Source organism: Hypanus sabinus, chromosome 28 (genome assembly GCF_030144855.1).
Source record: "Hypanus sabinus isolate sHypSab1 chromosome 28, sHypSab1.hap1, whole genome shotgun sequence".
Lineage (NCBI taxonomy): Eukaryota > Metazoa > Chordata > Chondrichthyes > Myliobatiformes > Dasyatidae > Hypanus > Hypanus sabinus.
Window position 1 is genome coordinate 46170323 of NC_082733.1, and position 6000 is coordinate 46176322.

Sequence of the window (6000 nt, forward strand, 5' to 3'; positions counted from 1 at the left end):
GGAGAGAGAAAAAAGACTGCACTAAAGTAAGGGCCAGTCAGAGACAAGTGAAAGTTCAAAGTAAATTTGTTATCAAAGCACATATATGTCACCATATACATTCATTTTCTTGTGGGTATTCACAGTATGTACAAACACCAAAAACAAAGTAATATTTAATAAATAATATTGAGAACTTGAGTGATAGAATCTTTGAAAGTGAGCCCGTAGGTTGTGAAATCAGCTCAGTAGTGGGGAGAGTGAAGTTATTCCCCTCTGGTTCAGGAGTCTAATGGTTGAGGGGTAATAACTGTTCCTGAACCTGGTAGTGTGGGTCCTAAGGCTCCTGAACCTTCCAAGAAGAGAGCATGGCCCAAATGGTGGAGGTTGTTGATGATCGATGCTGCTTTCCCATGACAATATTCCTTGCAGATGTATTCAATGGTGGTGATGGACTGGGAAGTCCATGGTGTTCCATTGTGAGTTGTGGTTTATGTTTGGGTTTTGCATGTCTATTTAAAAATCTAATGGTTGTAGGGAAATAGCTGTTCTTGAACCTGGTGGTGTGGGACTTCAGGCTTCTGGACCCCCTGCCTAATGGCAGCAGTGAGAAGAGGGCATGACCCAAAGAGTGTGGGTCCTTTTTGATGGATACTGCAGTCTCTCCTGTAGATGCTATCTGGTTCTATGATGGACTGAGCTGTGTTAACCACTCAAGGAATAGTTACTCTATTATTTAAAGTTTTAATGAAATTGCCAAACCTTTTCATCTAAAATATGAGTTGTTGCAACGGTTCACGCACTTCACTGATCCACTGTGGTCAGCTGCACTTCTTGCCTGGTAGAGTAGGCTTCAGTGATCTGCTCCTACTCCTGTATCCTATGTTCTCATGCTCAGCTTGATTGGCTGCTCTTAGTGCCCTGGGCCAGAGAAAGGGAAATGGCCAGGTTGTCAGTGTGTGTGGAGATGAGGAGAGGAGCACTGAATTAACTGTCTATAAATAAGTCCATATCTGTGTGTTATCCTCTATTTAGTCATTAATTATACACCATGTATATTTTGTCACAATGTCCGAGCTGCCTGCCTTTTAATCTGACACGGAGTTATTCCAGTCCTTGGCTGGTAATTATTGTACAGAGAACAATGAATAAACACAGCAGGCTTCACTGCACAAAAGTGAGTCCTGTTGGGTTCTAAAGAGTTCAAATAGCTTTTGTGCTAATTGGTTTCATGTTTTCAGAGACTAAAACAGATGTTATTGTCGACCTGTCTGTCAGTAGAGTTTTAAACATAACTTAATCTTGAATACAATAAAGGTAGTTGACCTTTTCAGGCCTTCTTGAAAAACTTAGAGATTCTGATTCCCACAGCTTCTTGAATAAAGAAAATCATTTGACATACTTACCTATTATCATGAACACCCAACTGTTAATTGTGATTGTGTATGTTTTTGGCCCCACAAGGAAGGAAGCATTGCTGAATCTGTCATGAGGACACACGAAGGTTAGTGATCAGTGTAGATTAGTCATGAAGATGGCGACACTCACAACCATAGTGGGTAGCATGCTAGATGAGAAGATTGAGGAAATTACAGATGTTAAAGAGAGCAATAAAGGAGTGAGCTGGAAGAACTCAGCAGGTTGAACAGCGTCTTTGAGGGGAAAGGAATTGTGATGTTTTGGATTGAAGCCGTTCATTAGGAGTGAGTGAAGAGGTAAGTGATAGGATTGGTAATCTGTGGACAGAGAAACCGAGAAGGGGTTGAAGTGCATTGACTTTATTTCTTATATCCTTTATATAGATGAGCAAAAATCTTTATGTTATGTCTTTGTCTAAACATGCAATGTCAATTTATAGTAATTTATAATAAATAATATGTACAACAGGACAGTCAATTTAACATAGAAGTACAATTGTATCAGCATGAATTAATCAGTCTGATGGCCTGGTTGAAGAAATTGTCCCAGAGCCTGTTGGTCCTGGCTTCTGTGCTGCAGTACCATTTCCTGGATGGTAGCAGCTAGAACAGTTTGTGGTTGGGGTGGCTCATGTCCCCAATGATCCTTTGGACCCTTTTTACAAACCTGTCTTTGTAAATGCCCTGAACAGTGGGAAAATGAGAGACAGGTTGTGCCAGGTAGGAAGGAGGAGGGGAGTGCAGATGGGAGATGGTGGCAGGCAAATGAGAAATGGAAACAGACAGAAGAGGAAAAAAAAGAGAGGCAGATGGAACAAAGAAGGAAGGAAAGGGTGAAGGTTGAAGATGGCTGCTGGACTCTGATAAGTGAAGTAGAGAATGGGTGAGGTGAATAGCAGATGGAACCAAAACATGAGTGGGAGAGAGGGGACGGAACCCAATGTGTCGTGGGTGTGTAACACCTTAAGTGCCCAGCAGGTGGCGAACAATACTCCAACTGTGGTCTCACTAGTGCTTTATAATGCCTCTAACATTACATCCTTGCTTTTATGTTCTATTCCTCTAGTTATCCTTGTAATATGCTGCCATTGTATTTGCCTTCCTCACCACAGATTCAACCTGCAAATTTAACTTTAGGGAATCCTGCACAAGGACTCCCAAATCCCTTTGTGCCTTCGAGTTTTGAATTTTCTCTCCATTTTGAAATAATCTACCCTTTTATTTCTTCTAACAAAGCACATGACCATACATATTCTGACACTGTATTCCATCTGCCATTTCTTTACCCATTCTCCTAATCCAAGTCCTTCTGTAACCTCTGTGCTTCCTCAAAACTACATGCCCTTCCAACTATCTTCTTATCGTTTGCAAGCTTTGCAACAAGATATCATATAATCACTTGACTCTAAGATTTCTTCTACATTAAGCTCTCTAATCAATTCCAGTTCATTGCATAGCACCCAATCCAGAATAGTTGATCCCCTAGTGTGCTCAACCACGAGCTGCTCTAAAAAGCCATGTCAAAGGCATTCTAGAAATTCCCTCTCTTTGGATCCAGCTCTCACATGATGTTCCCAATCTATCTGCATATTGAAATCCCCCATGACTATTGTAACTTTGCCCTTTTGGCATGCATTTTCTATCTCCTGTTCAGGGAAGGCTGTATATAACTCCCATCAGGGTCTTTTTACCCTTGCAGTTCCTTAGCTCTACCCACAATGATTCAATCCTATTACACCTCTTTCTAATGCTTCGATTTCATTTTTTTAACATGGTAAATGCAAGCAGGCTTTTTCCACTGAGATTGGGTGAGGCTAGAACTAGACTAACCAGGCTAAGGGTGAAAGTTCAAGTTTATTATCATCTGACTTGGACGTATGTATATACAACAAAACAATATTCTTCTGAACCAATGTGCACTCACAAAACATACATCACACACTGCATATACAATAGTAATTACCATAGATAAGTTAATAAATATAATTCAAAAATGCATGTCGCATAAACAGTAAACTCCTAGTTGTTATGTTAATTAATTAAAAGAAAACACAGAGCTGGGTGATAACTCTTTCTGCTTTAAGCGAGGAGCATGCACGTGCCGTGACAGTGTGATGACTTATACCATTGAAGTACTATTACATATTACATATAACCTGTAATGAATTATATAAGCAAAGAAAGAATGCTCAGTCAAATGGTATATGTATTGCTGCCAACTTAGACTAACTAGGGTCTTCCCACCAAGAACAAGATGCAGTTACAAAGAGGGGTGTTGAGTTCCAATGAGGACAGTTTACTCACCAGGCTCTGTGGGATGACTGTGTTAACTGTCAAGCTGAAGTTGAAGAAAAATATTCTGGTGGGTAATGACAAAGTGGATGGCCAAAGCTATGGCATCATCATTGGACCCATTTGAGCGGTAGGTGAACTGGAAAGGATCCAATAGAACTAGAAGGTGGGATTTAATGCCTTTACCAGTTGTGCAAAGCACTTCATGATTTTTGAAGTCAATGCCATTGGGCTATAATCATTTAGGCTAGTTACTATCACATTGGAATGATGATGGCTGCAGGTTTAGTGGATTGTTTCAAAGACATATTAAAAGTGAAATATTTAAGGGGAAGCTGGGGGGAAGTTCTTCACTCAGAGGGTGGTGAGAGTGTGGAATGAGCTGCCAGCAGAAGTGGTGGATGTGGGTTTGATTGCAACATTTAAAAGACATTTGGATAGGTATATAGATGGGAATGGTATAGAGAGCAATGATTCAGGTGCAGGTCGATGGAACTAAGCAGAATAACAGTTCAGCATGGACTAGATGGGCTGAGGTGCCTGTTTCTATGCTATAGTGCTCTCTGACTTTGTGACATCCCCCCTACACTCTAAACCTCAGTGGAGAGCCAGTGAAATTACATCTGCTGCAGACTTCTTGTGGCAAGAGACAAATTGCAGCAGGTCCAGTTCCTTGCTCAGATGACGATTAGTTCTAGCTATGACCACCCTCACAAAGCATTTTATCAAAGTAGATGTGAGTGCTAAAGGATGAAAGTCATTGAGGCATCTCCCTCTGCTCTTCTTGGGCTCTGGTAAGATTGTAATGTGATTATGGTACTGTTGGAACCAGTGATCTACCATTTGAGGGTCTCCCTGATGTACGAGTGTTGGTACGATCATCTCCTAACACCTCACCTCTCATCCTCCGTCGCTCCAAGGAGGCCAAGTTCACTCAACCTGTTTTCATAAGGCATGCTTCCCAATCCAGGCAACAGCCTTGTAAATCTCCTCTGCACCCTTTCTATGGCTTCCACATCCTTCCTGTAGTGAGGCAACCAGAACTGAACAGAGTACTCTAAGTGGGGTCTAACCAGGGTCTTATATAGCTGCAACATTACCTCTCAGCTCCTAAATTCAATTCCATGATTAATGAAGGCCAATACACTGTATGCCTTCTTAACTACAGAATCAACCTGCGCAGCTGCTTTGAGCGTCCTATGGACTCAGACCCCTCTGATCCTCCACACTGCCAAGAGTCTTACCATTAATACTATATTCTGCCATCATATTTGACCTACCAAAATGAACCACTTCACACTTATCTGGGTTGAGTTCCATCCACCACTTCTCAGCCCAGTTTTGCATCCTATCAAAGTCCTGCTGTAACCACTAACAGCCCTCCACATTATCCACAACACCTCCAACCTTTGTGGCATTAGCAAACTTACTAACCCATCCCTCCACTTCCTCATCCAGGTCATTTATAAAAATCACAAAGAGTAAGGGTCCCAGAACATATCCCTGAGGCACTCCACTGGTCACCGACCTCTATGAAGAATATGACCCGTCTACAGCCACTCTTTGCCTTCTGTGGGCAAGCCAGTCCTGGATCCACAAAGCAATGTCCCCTTGGATCCCATGCCTCCTTACTTTCTCAATAAGCCTTGCATGTGGTACCTTATCAAATGCCTTGCTGAAATCCATATGCACTACATCTACTGTTCTACCTTCATCAATGTGCTTAGTCGCATCCTCAAAAAATTCAATCAGGCTCATAAGGCATGACCTGCCCTTGCCGAAGCCATGCTGACTATTCCTAATCATGTTATGTTCATAAATCCTGCCTCTCAGGATCTTCTCCATCAACTTACCAACCACTGAAGTCAGGCTTACTGATCCATAATTTCCCGGGCTCTCTCTACTCCCTTTCTTGAATAAGGGAACAACATCCGCAACCCTCCAATCCTCTGGAACCTCTCCCATCCCCAATGATGATGCAAAGATCATCGCCAGAGGCTCAGCAATCTCCTCCCTCGCCTCCCACAGTAGCCTGGGGTACATCTCATCCGGTCCCGGAGAGTTATCCAACTTGATGCTTTCCAAAATCTCCAGCACATCCTCTTTCTTAATATCTACATGCTCAAACTTTTCAGTCTGCTGCAAGTCTGCACTACAATCACCAAGATCCTTTTCCATAGTGAATACTGAAGTAAAGTATTCATTAAGTACCTCTGCTACTTCCTCCGGTTCCATACATACTTTCCCACTGTCACACTTGATAGATCCTATACTTTCATGTCTTATCCTCTTGCGCTTCACATACTTGTAG